The 17,098-nt window shown below is 39.5% G+C and overlaps 1 protein-coding gene across 23 annotated transcripts in view; it reads left to right on the plus strand.

Annotated features, from left to right (window-relative positions):
* LOC133207434 (poly(rC)-binding protein 3-like) overlaps positions 1-17,098 on the plus strand; it is a 496,208-nt gene that overhangs the window by 376,502 nt on the left and 102,608 nt on the right. The window contains exon 1 of one of the 23 annotated variants that reach the window (XM_061344334.1): positions 16,260-16,340. The exons of the other annotated variants lie outside the window; for them this stretch is intronic. The gene's annotated coding sequence lies outside the window, so the exon portion shown is untranslated. Of the gene's footprint in view, positions 1-16,259; positions 16,341-17,098 lie in introns of those variants that run through there. 23 annotated transcript variants of the gene reach the window in all.

Here is a 17,098-nt window from a genome sequence, read left to right on the forward strand (position 1 = left end):
GACTTTAAATTTTCTCTAAATGGGCCTTTTGCCATTATGTGAAGTAACAGATACTCAGCAAGCGTTTGTGGCCACATAAAGGAAAGTCTTATGTTTTATTTGATCTAAAAATCTGAGGGATTTTTCTGAAGTAGTTCATTATTCTTTGAAGCCGTGCTGGACCACTGATCAGTAACTCATCAAAATAAAGGTTTTATTGGAGTGTTTTGCAGATTTGTAGTAATATAAGCATGAACATTATATCCGTTGGGATATTGTAATCTGTTAGGAAAACAAATGTGTAGAAGTCCCTGTTCTGGGTTTTCTGTTCTGCAATAAGTAGTTCTAGTGTTAACTGATCTTTGTTTATATTTCATTTACTTGACCTGAGTCTCTCTGAAAACACAGTTGCTCCCAGTTGCAAATCAGAGTAATTGACTCAGCCTCAATGCTAGTCATAGAGAGACTAAAAGAAAACTTATCAAGTGCAAGAGTAGATCTGTGCAAATTTCCTGGGTGATGTGTTCATGAATTTCTCACCCACCCCAACCCCGTGATCCACCTTTGATCCTACCAAAGAATCTTGAATTTGAGCCAGATTTCTCTGGGAATTTTTTCCCTCGATGATGTTTGTCAGGAAAGGGATTTCTACAGTAAGCAGAGGTAAAAACTGCTAAGACACTGTAAACGTGGAAATAAGTAATATCAAAAGCAATGTGGAAAAAAATTACTCTTGTCTGCACCATCTAAATGCATAAGATTTTTTTTCCTGGTGATTCTGTCAAGGTTTTGTCATGTTTTCTATCAAATTGCACAATCCCTACATACAAATGAGTAAGGATTTTTTTTTTTTTTAGTCATTATTTCCTGTGTAAATTCTGGAGAGGAGGGGATCCCGTTAGTAGAAAGCATCTGTGTAATCATCTAGATTGGGCCTCATCTAGTGCATGATGACTGTGGTTTTCATTCCTCTATGGAATATGGTTTATCACCAGAAGCCATGATCTGCCGTTGCCAGATGCAAGGGTTAGAGCTGCCATTTAGTGCTCAGACCTTAAGTCAAAATTTGAAAGAGATTGAGGAAGAGAAAGTACATAGGCTGGAAGAACCCTGTTCAAATCAGTATTTCTTTTAAATGCCTGTACTCTGTAAAAAGCAGAAGGGATACATGTCTTCAGAACCAACGTGTGCACAAAACATGGGTTGAAGGAAGTGCTCCAGAGGCTTCCAGGATCAGTGGGAACAAAGATGCTTTTGTTTCTAACTTTGTGCTTGAGGGTTTATCTGTCGTAAGGGACTGTTCCTATAGGCCACAGAAGGCTGGGCTGACTCCTTTGGGTGAATCATATCTGTTGCTAAATGGATGCATGAGTTGCTTCCAAATGAAGTATGGAGAGGACTATATATAGTGTAAAGCTCCACTGGTACAATGGGGCCTTCCCTAGCTCCAGAGGAACTGAGGGAAGGAAAGAATACTGCAGGCAAGTAAAAGAAGGCCATTTTAAAACAAACCAAAGTCCATTACAGGTTTGTCTCATGTCTGCTGATTCTTGGGTAAATGGAAGACTTCTCCAGCATAGCAGGTATCCCAGATAGTATATCCCTTCCAGCATCCCAGATAGTATATTGGCATTTCACTTTGTGGTATAAATTTAGTCCATGGTTCTGACCAAAATTATTCTGGCTCTGAACCAGGCCCTGGCACAGGTATCGCATGCTGAAGGTCAGTCTCAGGTAGTTAGACCTGGATGCTTTCCTGTACAACTGAAGGCTGATAAAACTACAGAAAGAAGGACTGCACTGCAATTTGTATCTAACCATATTTGGAATGAAGGGTTGTGAAACATAAGTGTCTGTGATTTCAGTTCAAAGTCGTCCACAGAGCATGAATAGTGTGTCTCTTCCTTTTAGGGGAAGATAGGATAGCAGTATTCTAAGCAGAATAGTTCAATTGCAATAAAAAGATATCTTTTGAAAATGGTTTTCAGCTTATGGTATGTGAACCGTGTCTCAGAAACCTATAGCAGGTAAAGATGAAAAGCAAGCCCTTTGCCTTGGGCTTAATTTTGCTATTCAGAGGTCTTCATCTCTGCTGGAAAATATTTAGGGGTCTGTGAGTTGAAAGCAGTTGAGAATCGCTGACCTGAAAATGTATTCCCTTGTTTTCAGAAAACCAGCAGGCCTGAGTTAGCTGACTTCTAAATGTTGGTGCCTTTCCCCTCACCCCTCTATCCTACTAACAGATCATGTGGTTTATAGCTAGAATATAGCCTTTCATTTCTTATAGTCAAAACATTTTCTAATGAGATCTTTCCGTGTTGAAACATGAGCACGGAGCCTTTCTAGGCAGCTTGTACAATTTTCTGATGTACCGCAAATTTAAATGCAAATGAAAAGTTAGATTAGTTTGGAAAAAAACATGTTTTTCACTTAATTTTAAATGGTCAGTCTTGCCAAAGAGATTCCCATTATAATAAAGATGTGTTATAGTTCTGGATCAAGGTTTATTTCTATTTATGCTAAAAAAAGACTACTGTAAATGAAACAGATGTGTCTACACTAGATATCCTAATTATCCATGACAGTGCAGCCTGCCTTTGGAATGCATGTACTAAAGGCACAGCATTCATATATAGCAGACCTCTGACTCTAAGCAGATGTCATTATTTTAGTCATATGGACAAGCCAGAAGGCAAGGTCAGAGCTCATTCATACCTACTTACATTACAGTTCCTTATGTATACATGGGGTGTTCTTATTGAGAGGTTTGTATGAAGACATTACCCCTATAAGGTGTCTAGGTTGGAATTGGCCTTCATTCTGACAGAAGGTGGTGTTTTAAGGGATGTGATGTTAGTTTTTTGGGGGGGATGGGGCTTTATCCTCACCCTTACTTGGCTGTAGAATTTTTTTTTCAGCATGGAGCATGTAGGAGGTTGCTGTTTGCTAAGTTTTCTACTGAAATCACTAGGGTTGCCTGGGGTGGACATCAGCCTAGGGTTTTTTTCCCCTCAAAGTAACTGTCATCTTCATGAAATATGTTTATGTCTGATCATAGCCTTTGGCAGCAGTCTTGAGCAGGAAAACATTCTTCCAGTTCAGGTGATTGGGGCTGCATTTGTTGCAGACTACTCAATGCAGGTATGGAAATCGCAGCTCATGTAATTCATTTACTGGAGCACTGCTGTGATATTTACAACCTCCCTCTTTTTGTTATTTGAGAACATATAATTTTATTTTGTGATGCTATCCAAATAACTCGCCAGCCTCAAAGCAAAACATCAAACCGTCCCCCTTGCCTAAAGATCCTTGCACCCTCTGTCACTGCCTTTTTAATTCAAATTTAATTTGACTGAAGCCAAATGTTGTAAAAGCTTTTGTGAATAGCATACACTGATGAGGTAGTAAACCCACCACAGGACTGAGGAAAATCATTTTCACGCCCACTTTGGCACAGATGCCATTCTTTTCATAGTGGAGAACATTTGGGATCACTTGGCACCTGGATTTTGTGGATGCTGGACCTGTTAAGATTTCTGTAACTTCTGTAAAGCTCACAGGACAAATTGTTTGGTTTTATTTTCTGAAAGGGATTTGTTACTGCATTCTATTAACTACCTGTAAATGCTGTGTACTTGAAATATTTTATAGCTGCGTGAAGTCATTGATGCTGACGTGAAGTCATACATTGATGCTGTAGCTGATGCTACAGTTTTATGCAGCTTATCTGTTAAATGACTATTATATTTTACCTAAAAATTTGATTATCAGGACACAGTTTCTATAGATAATGTCTTTATGTGAGGAGAGGAAAGTGAATATATAAATTAATTCCAAGTGTATCTTTACGTGGTGGTCCCTTGCTTGTAGTTTGGATCGTTGAAACCTTTAGCAGTGCGTGAGAATAATCTGGTTTAATGACAAGAACAAAGAACCAGCTCTCTGTTCTATAAAGCTGCAGCAGATGTAGAGAATAAATTATAAATAATTTTCCAAACATAATGTATAAATTTATAGCACTGACATCTTGATCTTGCCTGAGAAATACAGCATATACATACTAAACAGAACAGTTCGTGCTAACCAGATGCAGGGTCATCCATTAGCAATACTTTATCTGATTAGTGTTGTTAATGGAAGGGCTTATCCAGCCACTTTGTAAAAGCTGATCTGCTGTACATCATGATTTCTTGGCAATACAATCATCAAGGCTGTTATGGTTAAGACAGCCCAGCTATTAACCTGCTAGAGAGAACTGGACAGAAAAATATACTGGGCAGTCAATGAAATGGAGACCCTTCCATTTACTTTTCTTCCTTGCATAGCATTGCCCCCTGTACTGCTACCTTTTCTGTCATTTCACTTGGCAAATTATTCAGGCACCTTTCTTCACTCGACTTCTAACGTATTCGCTGGCTTGATTGTGATAATTTATGGTAGTTTTGATTTTATATTCATGGTCTTGATAAATGAAAAGGTAGTGCTGAAAGGGCACGTTTCTGGAACAAATGGAAGTGCTGTAGTTACACCACAGATTTTTTTCTTTGAAATATGTGGATTATTAAGCAAACAAAAATTAATCCTCTTCTTAAGAATGATTTTGAGAATGGAATACCCTGCATTAACTTTGAAGGTGACCTGTCTGATATTTTAATTTTGTACAATGCATTTCTGTTGTTTGTTCTTCTGACAAGATCAGAGTATTTCATGATCTGTCTTCATACTATTTATAAATAGTATGTTTAAATAGTCACAATTCAGTATAATTTTAATCACTTAAAATTAGTGTAGAAATCGGTTCAAGTAACATTTTTGTTTAGTTTTTCTTTTGAAGACATTGTTCAGTTAAAATACAGTGGATTTCTTGTTTCTTTTGAATAACCTAGAAAAAAGTATTCTGTTTAGATGTTAAAGTAAGTTGTTTTAAAACAAAACAGGTTTTCCTAAGCTATTTGCCTAGCTCTGAGGTGAAAACATTTTTAATTTAACGTGCTGAAATGTTTAAAAAGCTGTTATGAGTTTAAAGTCATTGGAAAACAATCCTTAAACAAGTGAGGACCTGCTATGACTTGCATCCATTGTAACAACCATGGGAAGTAGCTGTGCTATCACAGAGCAGTGAAACCACAGTGTTTCTATTGGTATTGATCATGATCCCAGTGCTGTACTGTATATCAGGTATCAGCAGCAGAAAGTCAACTCTTTGTTGCCATGGTTGTGGACCTGCACCCTTTGTTTGTCGTATCTTCTCAGACTAAAACCATTCCTTCCTTGTTTTCAAGAATAAATTAAAGATTAGTTATTTTGCTTGGAAATATTTTAGATTTTTTTTTCTGCTGAGACATGGTGATTTTGGTTGATGTCTGATTATATGAGATAATTTTATTTATTTTCCAAAAATTATTATTGAGCTTACCTACTTAAATTTGTTTTAAATATACTTTAAGTATTGAAGACTTCCCCCACGATTTCCCCCACTATTTTTTGATTACTTTTTTTTAATCTTTCTCTCTATTACACACACTTTCATGCATACTTGTCTTTCTAACTTTTGCTTGCATTTCTGGAGGTAGTGCCAAAATTGGGGTAGGAAGTAGAAGGTGGACATGAAAGGAAGCTTTCTCTTGGGAGAGAATGTCTCCAGAGGCAGGGTGGTATGTGGGATCATAGGGTTGATGTGAAGGAAAAATGAGAATAAGCAAAGATGGTCAGACATCCCAGATAGGAACAAAAAAATGTATTAAAACAATAGAAGAAAGCAAAGGGAAAAGAGCATCTGGAGATAGTGTAAGGGAAGGATAAAGGAGACAGATGCTATGAAGCGGTAAGGGATGGGGTGAGAGCCCTAGGAGACTAGTAGATGGACAGGTTTGTGTTTTTTTGTTGGGGTTTTTTGGGTGGGTTTTTTTTTGGGGGGGGGAGGAGGGGGAGAGGGTTGGGGTGTTTTGGGGTTTGTTTTTTTTTCTTTTGGTTTTTTTTGGTTGTTGGGTTTTCTTTATTTGGGTTGGTTTTTTTTTTCTCTTAAAAAAAAAACAACAAAACATCACCCATAAATGATGACATCCAACAAATCCATAGAATTAATCCACTTTCAAGAGAAATCAGCTAGGAAATCATAGTAAAATGTCTAAGATGTTGCAGTTGTAAACTGCATGTTTGGACCCTCAGATGGTGGAAACTAAACGGTAGCTCTCCACTGAACTTTTAACTCAGCACAGCTCTTCCTCTGTTACCAGAATGTGAGTGCCTTGCTAAAGCCTTAAAACTGAGAAACAGCAAACCCAATTTCACATGCTGCACATGTGCACACTAATGAGCATAAACTCCTGCACAATGCTTGTATCTAGTGTCTTTTGTGCTTTTTTTCTGCATTTAGTTTCATATCTGAATACTTCACATATCTGAACCATAATTCCCATATGGATTCTCTGAAAAAAAATCTATGTTGAGAATATAACGTACTGAAGCAGTATCTCCTTCTATTTGGAATTAACCACAATCTGACCAGTGGGACACACTCAACTTTCAAGTTATCTGCTTATAATCATAATCTGTAGATATCGGCTCAGTCAGAGCAGTGTAGAATCAGAGCAACTGGAGTGCTTTTGATGACTGTGCCTGAATTTGCAGTTAGGTCCTTCAGAACACAATCCAGCTGCTTGTTCTGCATGAATGTAGGTAGAAGAGGAGGTATTTTTTTTCCTCAGTGAATGAATTGCCTGTTCCTTGCTAGGAGCCCTCAAATGCTAAGTTTCTCCCTGTCTTTGTAAGCATAAGGGACTGAAAGTGACACAGCAGTCATCCATGCCAAATTATATACAGCATGATAGCAGTGACACTAATGCATCCTCTAATGTCTGCTTAAACATTGTGACGCCATATTTGACTTAAAAGGAATTGTTGTTTTGTTACTGGGAATGACAACTCTGCACTTCCTCTCCCCACACAGCATCTTGACTGAACAAGCTATTGAATGGAATATACTCTTAAGTAGCCATATTTTATATTAAAATTTGATTAAATTCATTCTGTAGGCCACTTCAATGTGGATCGTAATTATATTATTCTGCCAGTAACTGAGGTAATATGATAAGAAGAATGTCACAATCTCTGGGCTGCTTTTAATGGAGTATATATTACAGCTCAGTCCTTGCCGTATTCGTCAGTCCTCGCTTAAGAAGGAAATTTAGAATTAAATGGCAGCTTAGAGCTGTAAAACCTGGTGGGTCACACTCCTCCTGCTCATGCATGAGCTTCACTGGGTGTAATCAAAATCAGTGCAAGATGAAAGTCTAGTGCAGGATTTGAAAAGTGAGGGTAGTGATAAAACTCCCTCATATTATTAAACATTTTTCATACATGCTGTTCATTATTGCAAGGCAAGTGGGGCATTGTACTATCTTGGTTGACCTCCTCTGTGACTTATTTTTAGCTCATCTCCTTCAATAGATGAGAATGGACGTGGATCTCTATGGCAGTTTGTTTTACTGCAGCACAGCTAGCAATAACATTTCATAGCCTTCCCTTAGAGAATTCAGCTCCTTGAGTACTAGCACTGTTGTGTGGCTCTGTGTTTTCAGGCATCTAATGCAGTTTTGGTTTTAATGAGTGCTGTTAAAAGAACAAAAGAGAAAATCTTGGTGAGGCACTGAAAAATTAAAAACAAGGTAAGCAGTCAGCACCTGTGTGTCAGGTAAAAGAATAGAGTTTCCAGATAGGTATCGTGTGTTGTGGCTTCTGCATGCTGGAAGTTACTGTGATGTATTTTAAAGTAATGATTCACAGTTGTTTATTTGATACTAAATGGCCTGAAAATCACATTTGCATACAGCTGTAAAAAAAAAAAAAAAGTCTTAAAAAATAAACACCTTGGGAAAGGGTCAAAATAAACCGAATCAACAGCTTGAAATGAGCAGTAGGGTCATTTTCCTTAAGTATTTCTGACAAGATACCCATTATACAAGCATTCTAGGACAAACATCCAGCAGCAAAGGGGTTGGGCTCAGTATCTGAGGAGCTGCTAAAGTCCATTGTGATTAGGCAGTGATGGCTGAGGCACTGGAAGTAACTGTGGAGGCTGCTGATGTGCTTCCCAACTGAAGAAATGAATTTCCTGTCTATCACCGGTCAGTGTGTGTGTCTCCTCGTCAGGTTGGGAACTACACATACAAGAATTAACAGCTATACTCCGAGTTTTAATGCATAATGTTTTTTTGGTTTGATTTGGGGTTTTTCTTGTCTCTGCTAAGCATGCTGAAATGTCAGAAAAAGAATTAGGTACCTTGTCCTGCTAAGCTTTGCAATGGCATTGGATCAGCAGTTGACTTTGGCTAAGTTCTCTTGTAAAAACACCCCTGGGCCATGTCGCAACATGTGAATAAACAATAAGTGTCATTCTGATAACAAGGCAAAGGTTGAATATAAAAATAAATAAAAGCAAAGATAAAAATTGCTGACCTGAGGCCCAGTCCTCAATCACAGACGTGAAGGGACTTTTCAGTGCATTTCAAGGCAAGTGGTATGTCAGGCTGATGGAGATTAGTATTTTTCCTGGTGCCACTTGCATTTACTCTCAGTGCTCCATTACAGTGATCGCTGTTTACACTGTGCTCAGACATTAGTAGCTCTACTAGAAGTGGGTCTTCTTTCAGTGATACTGGAAGTGTAAACTTGTAGTTTTAGCGAGTTTTATTTTCACCTCAGCATCAGAATCAACTTCTGTGATAATGAAATTGCCTGATGGCGTTAGCCAGTGCCTCACGTGGCTGAGTCTCTTCTCATTGGGCTAGCCTCTAAATTTGGGATGTCACTGCATTCATTAATAGGTGGAAATGATTAATTTAAGGAAGGTTTCTTTCCCCTCCATACATGCTTGCTAATTAGCAGATGAATTTTGATGTTCTAATTGGTCTGCTGCAGAGAGACAGCTGTGCACCCCAGCTGTCCTCCGCTCCGGTGAGCTTCCTTTGCAGAAGGAGGAAGCAGCCCCGCTACTGACAAATTGATTTAACTAGAGTGCGCTGCCTTGGGGGAGTCGTACACCACACTGTCACTGCAGATGATTGCAGCCTTTGCGGACTACAAACGCTGGAGCGCTGTAATTGCCCGACAATGTCCTTTCCATTGCCTCGCTGAAATTCAATTTTTCATGCCTCACCAAGCTTCTCTCCAGCCCCCCTTCTGCCCCTGGTGTTGAAATACTGTATGCTGCCTGATTGCCATTTCAGGAGAAAATTCAGGTGCTTAAGAATAGGGTTTAAATTGTATTTAATATGCCAATAGAAGCTAAATGTGCACATTTGGTCACATATCAGAATATTTTCATTTAATTCATAATGTAGTATTCTCTAATTATATTGTATTTAGCATGTAGTCATTGCTGTGAACCTTTTAACAGTAATGTTAGTGTGTTTCCATTCTTCCATGTGCCACACCACATGTGTAGTATGATGACTGTGGTATCCTTTAAGGCTTCGATCAGCTACAAATCAACTGCATTTGAAAAGACCTTTAAAATCATAAAGCCCCACCTTTACCCCAGGACTCCCAAGACCACCACTAAACCATGTCACTAAGGGCCTTACCTACATGGTTTTTGAACACTTCAGGGATGGTGATTCTACCACTTCCCTTGGAAGCCTGTTCCAATACCTAGCTCACATTTCGGTGTTATCCGATCTAAACCTCCCATGGGTCCAGTTATGTGAAACCTGGGAAATACTTGAGGTAACAGGTGCCTTTCCACAGAAAAAAAAATGACAACTGTAGCCCCAGAAAGTACAAATGTCTAATTGATCTTTCATGTCACCCTCCCTCGTGAATGGATTTCCAAGCTGTGCACTGCGTCATCACCGCTTTCTGGAGGCCATTGATTTGGCCTGAATCTACCTCTGGGGAAAAAAACACTACAAAAAGTGTGTTCATGAATTCTAATACGTGCCACACCATTACCTTTCTGCATATTTGACAGATAACCAAGCACATCCAACATGTTTATGGGTGTGCAGATTTATAGACTACTCATAAGTAGCAGCTGTTTGGGAGGTCTGCAAGTTTTGCCTTCAGAGGACATACAGGATTCCTGAGAAATGGCTACACATTTTGTTTGCAGAAATGTAACTTTATTATCATCATTATTATTATTGCTGCTATTATTTGTACCCTGTATGCTCCTCCTTGTGTAAACGTGTGGAAGTGGGCAGTCAGCAGAAAGGAAAAAACACATTGGCTCATGCCATTGCTTGTTGAGGCAAAACCAGGGTACATATGTATGCAGGTGTTAAGCCAAAAGGCTGCTAGGGATTTTGTCAAACTGACCATATGTTCAAAGGTAAGTGATGGCCACTATAATTTTTTGTATTACACTAAGTTATAGTCCCAAAGAACTGCAGAAGGTTGTAGGATGGGAGGGAGCCAGGCGTCCATTAATCTTGTGTGCCACTGTTCTCCAGTTCTACATAAAGGAACAGAACAATATGGGTTAAGCTTAAGCAAATATTATTTGGGTAAATGTGACTTTCTTGATATAAATCAATTTCCTTAACTGGCAGTGCTTCTCTCAAATCTCCTGTTAATTTACATGTCTTCAGAATAAATACCTGTCTCTGAGGGTCAGCCCCTATACCACATGTTGCCATGACAGTTATTTTCATCTTTCAATAGCCTGTCTTGTTTTCTTTGTTACATTTCCATTGTGATATAATGTGAGTAATTAGGCATTTTTCCCTCGGAGAATGACAGAAGCATATCTTGCATAATGAGTAACATAGTTTTTGGTTAATGCTTATTGGCCATTTTATTTCATTTTATAGCAGCAGCTGAGGATTTAGAGAGTACTACTTGGTGATAGTACATGATCTTTAAATCTTTCATAGCATGTAAGAAAACGATGCCCAGTGGACCATCACCAGTAGGGCTGCATTATGCTGAGCTCATTTTTAAAGCGCTAATGGGGAGAAGGGTATCCCTAGGGAGTAGGTGTGCATCCCACCACTGTGTGGGACAGTCCCAAGGAGCGTGGAAGGAGGTGTGCTCTCCTGGCATGCCTTGGGTCTCTAAAATGAGATTGCTCCTTGAGGCTTCTGTGCTGATAGCTGTGCTTGCTGGTGGCTGCAAATCATGATTGCTGCCCCACTGGAGTGGGAACAGGATGGATGCTGTACCACCCCACCTTTGTCTGGTCATCTTCTGCAGGGCATTACTTTGCCAATCTGCTTGTAAATATCCCTGCCAACCTTGCTAGCCGACCGGTAATAGAAAGCAATGGGCTGCAATAAATAGAGAAATCAAAAGGTCATGTCTCCAAATGCTAAACTGTGTTGTCCTTTTTATCCCAGCAAGCCATGAATGAATAAGGCAGAGGCACCCTTTGGCACACTGCTCAGGTTGAAAGTTCTCACAGTCTGCTGATGTCTGCCTGTATGGGTACTACGTCCTGGATATGCCCATCAGTCACATTCAGTCGCTCAAGGTCTTTACATTACAATGTATTCTTTGTTGCAGAAAGTACTGCAGGTCCTGGGGCCTCTGTGGAGGGTCAGATATTTATCTCTTTTAATGTGCAACTCTGTCTTCTTCATTGCATTACCTCAGAGCAGAAAACACGGTGGTAATCCCTTTTTGTCATTAACACTGTGAACATATGTCCTCTAGATTCTGTCACTGGGAAAAGCCCATCCTTCCTTCTCTTATCTGCTGTTGGGGTAAAAAGTCAACAGCTGTCTCCAGCTGCTGCTAACCCTTTCTTTGCTCAAGAGCATTAGTACTAACTAACAAGGTAGGCTGTTTCAGAGGAATGCTGTAGGAACACTGGGGGTTTTGACCACTTTAAGGATTAAGTTGCTGGGATAGGATTTTCTTTCCCTGCAACTGAGATTGTTTATATTGAACATTTTAAACTGTCACCTCACCTATGAGGTGTTTTGTTGCTAGCTGCTTCTAGTGCAGAATACCAAGCATTGTCTATCTTCTCTGTTGTGGTTTAACCCGAGCCAGACATGTTTTGCTGTCATGTATCAGAGAAGTGTTTATTCCAATACATATTGCAAAGTACCATTTTTGTGCTGCTTTTATTTAGTTTTGGTTTATGAGAAGTGAATAGAATGTTAAAGTTAGATCTGCAGTACAGCTTCTACAGTATAGATTCATGGCTAAGACATTAAGGAACTACTTCTTCAAATTTGCAACTGAATACAGACACCAAAGAGAATGCAGTGCTTAGCTCTTGACTGCTGTAATGTAATTACTTATACTAATTTTTCATTATATTTCCATGACTAGCAAAGGCAGAGACCTAATTGTGTCTCTAGTTGTTGCTACTGCAAAGTACCATTTAAATCATATAAACATCCATACTTGATCTTCCTACTGCTTTTGACATATAGATCATAAGATACTGTTAAATTACTCAGGAAGAGCAACTGGCTCAGGTTATCTCCAAGCCACTGTGTAGAAATGTATCTAGTGTGAGTGATTTGACAGAACTAGAAGAGGCAGTGACCCCTTTTTCCTGGGAAGGCCCTTGACCTTAATTTATCAAAGCATTATGAGTTCTGTGCAGGATTCTACTCTAACTGGTACTTCAATACCAAGGTGCTAGAAATAGTCAGAAATTAATTATTCTACTTCTGTCTGTTCAAGAAACTATGCTTCCTTTTCTTTGGCACAGACCTAGCAGTAATGATGAACACGTTCTGCACAACCAGGCTGGATTATTGTAACTCGCTGGAGCTGAAGATAAAAGCTCCACAGAAACTTCATCTATTGCAGAGCTCAGCAGCCTACCTCATTAGTAGGGATAGCGCTGGAAACACACAGTGCTTATGCTGTGCATCATCAGCCGGCATCTCATTTGCCTTAGCAGCCAACTGTGGGCTCATTCAATGTAGAAGGTCATCAGAGTACTGGTATGGATGCTAGTCTGTCTACAGAACATTGCCATACTAGCTTCATGTCTGTGGTACAGTGCTATTGACCATGTGCAGAATTAAAACTCCTTGGGACTGGACATGAGTGACATTGACCAAAGACCATTTCCTGAATCTGATGCAACTACAAGAAGAAGGTCTCATCTTAATCCATAAGCTTCATGTTCTTTTGAAGGAATCCTCCTACAGTAACAGAAGAGACATTTGAGTATGTCAGAAAGGAAGGATACTGAAACTTGGGAACAGGGAAGAGTCCACCCTGGAGAAGTGGGTGAACTGCCGATATGGAAATTATCATTCCAGTAATGTAACAGGAAGTGTCACAGACATGTCTTATTGTTTTACCGATAGTGTACGTCATAGTTTACGTCGTAGTGTGCTGTGGGTAGGTCTTAGCCTTACTGCCAGGATAGATGTCAAGAGATAATGTAGCCTTTTTATGTACCCCCGTTCCTACAGGAGCAGCAAACTGTTCCCCCACAGTCCAAAGAGAGCTGTTGTCCATGTGGAGGTTGGAGAAGGCGGGGCAGAGGGTTGGGGGAAAGGCAGCAGGGAGGGCCAGCAGTAGCTACAGGAACACCAGGAAGAGGGACTTGTGAAGAAGGTATATTGTTTGACTTCTGCCTGCCTGCAGGAAGATGGAGTGTCATTCAGCCCTGTTATGTAGCCCTGTTATCTCAGTCTCAGAAATATGAGACTGGAGGGCAGAGAAGCTGTTGAGGGTGACTCCTCTGGGCATTGGGTGTGACTACCAGGTCCTGCCAGCTCTTGTTCTGCTGAGATGGGAAGCTGTGCTATGGGGAGAAGGGGCTTATCTTTTCCCCTCTGCTGTGTGGACCACCACAGTTCTTACACTGCTGCTGCTAGAAGGGATCTCTAAAAGTCACCTAGTTCCACTAGGATGGAGGATTATTTATAGTTACATTATCTTTTAAGAGATTTTTTTCTTTTCTTAAAAAATCCTCAGGAAGGGGATTGCATTCAGTAACCTGATTCTCTGCTTTGTGGTCCTTTTACTTAGAATGTCTGTCCTCTTATTAATTAGAATCACAGAAGAATTTGGCTTTCTTTAATTGCAAGTTAAAACACTATATTTTTGTCCAGACATGGAGCAAAACAGCACTGTCCTTATTTACAAGAACTCTTTCCTCTCCAAAAGCTCTCCTCTTTTACTAAGACTAGGAAGCCCCATCTTTCAGCCTTTTCTTCCTGGCCTGATCTTTAGGAAGTCTCTTAAATATGTTGCTTGCTTCTAGATTTTTTCCAGTTTCTCTGCACTGTCCACAAGTGCAGTGCCTTAAACACCAAATGGGGCCACCTCAGTGCTGAGCAGAGGATAGTAATTTCTTCCTGTCTTTTGCATACAGCACTTTTGCTATACATCACAGAATGAGATATTTTCACCATCCCGGCCCCAAACAGCTTTACAGTGTTGGGTCTTATGCAAGTCATAGTTTGTTATGGGTCACAGATCCCCAAGGATTTTTTTTCTTTTTGGAGGTGTCTTAGGGGAGTTCTTTTTGTTTTCTAGTTACACCCAATTGTGTACCTCTTTCATTTTGTACCAAAAATTAAGGTGTCTACATCTAAGGATGTCCGATTTCCTCATGAACTTTTTGTCATAAGGAAAGTAGTCTTCTGCATTTTGGTGTATTACAAGGTTAGAAAGTGATATCAGTAATTCTTCATAAGGTACAGTGGCCTAAATGAATGAATAGCACTGTCATTACAACATCCAAGTTGGGGAGAAGGATTGATTATGCTGTTTTGTACAGATGTCCATGGTATATGTTAGCAGAGTAGAAATAAATGAGGGTCACTTGTTTTCCATACGAAGCCAGCTGTGGTGATGAGTCAGAGAAGCCTTGCAGAAGCCAAAGCTAATTCTGTGGATTTCCTACCGAAATAAGTGGCGTGCCCTGCAATTCATGACATGTCTTCCTCTGACCTAGGACACTTTGCTTTTGGCAGCATTCATCTCGGCAGTTAATGCAGACATTCATATTTCACTTTCTCCAGTTAATCCTAATAACCAGCTTTTAGAAGAACATGACAGCATAACATTATGGGTGGTAAAACTGCTCATAAACTATAATAACATGGCCAAAAAAGATTAGATAGATAGATGCACTATGCTTATTGTGACACTTGCTGATTAGGAGGTATAGTTACTTATTACAGCCATTGCCTTGGTGACTTGGAAGCAGACTGAAGCTGTTATTTGAAAAACAGGTTATAAGTCCAAATTTAAAACAACTGTGTACTTAAAACCTGTAAGAAATATAATTATGTTGTGATTCTGTTCTTCAGTGTGCAGATGGTAATTTTGTTCATTTATGGTTGCATGCTGATAATGTTTTCTGTAGAACTGGTGTTGGCAGGATTAAGTGTGTGTTAACAGTAAGTAGGCAGCGTGTAATACATGGTTATCATATTGTTGATAGGGTTCTGGTGGGATGAAAACCAGCCAGACAAATAAGTTCAAATGGTGCCTTTTTGTAGCACCAAGACAGGCATCCTCTGTGTTATGTTGTTTCATCTTATTATTTTTATTGTGTGAAGAGTTCTGTTGGGTTTTTGGTTTGGTTTTTTGGTTTGGTTTTTTTTCCTTCTTACTTGGTAACTTTTGTTAGCTTCCTTCTCAAGTGTAGGCAGCAGTGTTGGGCATCTGCAAGTTTGTGCCCTTAGGAATAAAATTCAGTTTCCAATCAAAATAATTTGAAGTTTCCTATTGGTTTTAGTGGTTGATATATTAGCATACACTTATGAATGTGTATATAGAAGACATAAAGAAAACACATGTATCAGAGATACCCATTTGATTCATATTTTCTCAGTTATTCAACAGATGTTTGAGGGCAATTAACGGAAATTCTTCAGCAGCTACTGTGCTTATTCAGATTAAAAGGGAAACAGATTAGACGGCATATTGCATCTGTGTGTTTATGTTAAAAATTCTGTATAATATGCACAGAATCTGACTGAAAAGACAGGTGCCATGGAGTGTGTTGTCTTGGAATGGTCAAAATGGTTTAAATTCTCAGACTAAACAAAAGAAGCTCAGTCTGGGCTGTGAGATTATACTTTAGCAATTCAAACAAGATTTTGCCAAAGGCATCATAGCCCCCAGAGCCATATAAAGCAAACATGGTTAAAAGGAGGCCTCATTTAGCAGCAAGATAAAGCTGTGACTTGTTTCTCTTATTGTCTTTGTTTTTGGAAGGGGGGGTGTCTCTTCTACATCAGTAAGTTTATGACAGCATCATTAAGGCTGAGTTAAGTGTGTTTTATCTCAGGTTTAAGTGGTTATGGGAGGAGACAATTACTCACAAAGCTCTTTCTATCCTGTTAGGACACCCCTAAAGGCTCTTCCCTTTTTCCTGTATCTTGTAGGATGCAGCCCTGATGTGAACGCACCTTCCTTTGTGTGAGGCTGTGGCACTTTAAGAAAATGCACTATAGTAATCGAATTGCACATAAATGCGTTCAGTAATGTTTGCACAATGTTTAGTAACCTATAGTTTGGGAGACACAGACTAAGCCATTTCTTTCCTCTTGTCTTTGTGCTCTCACTCTTCTCGTCTCTGAAGACTGTAAGCCTATCAAAGCAAGGATTACATATTTTGTTCTGTAAAGAACCTAGTACAGTTGTTGGCAATGTACATGTCAGGAATATTAAAGATCACTCATACCAGCGTGGGCACATAACCAAAACTAATTGTTTCTGAGATTGAAATGGTTACTGTGATTTCAAAAGAATCACTTCAAAGGAATGTTTGTTTACAAGATATCAAGATATCTGGCCCTTTGGCTTCTCCACTCCCGACATGTTAATATGTTCTTTATTTGGTATTATTAACACAAATTTATGGCATTCTTCATAAATGTAACCATACCACTTAGAATATATTGGGGTGCTTTATAGACAGATTTAAGTAATTCAGAAGCTTGGAGATATGAATGGAGATTGTTGTGGTAGTGTCCTGGTTTCAGCTATAACAGTTTGGGTTTGTTTTTTTTTACCTTCCTAGTAGCTGGTGCAGGGCTGTGTTTCGGCTTTAGTCTGAGAGCAATGCTGATAACACACCAATGTTTTGGTAGTTGCTAAGTAATGCTTACCCTGATCGAGGACTTTCCAGCCTCTCATGCTCTGCCAGTGAGGAGGGGCACAAGAAGCTGGGAGGAAACAGAGA

This window comes from Neopsephotus bourkii, unplaced genomic scaffold, assembly GCF_033783945.1.
Source record: "Neopsephotus bourkii isolate Nb327-2 ecotype Australia unplaced genomic scaffold, CSIRO-AGI_Nbou_v1 NB_207, whole genome shotgun sequence".
Classification (NCBI taxonomy): domain Eukaryota; kingdom Metazoa; phylum Chordata; class Aves; order Psittaciformes; family Psittacidae; genus Neopsephotus; species Neopsephotus bourkii.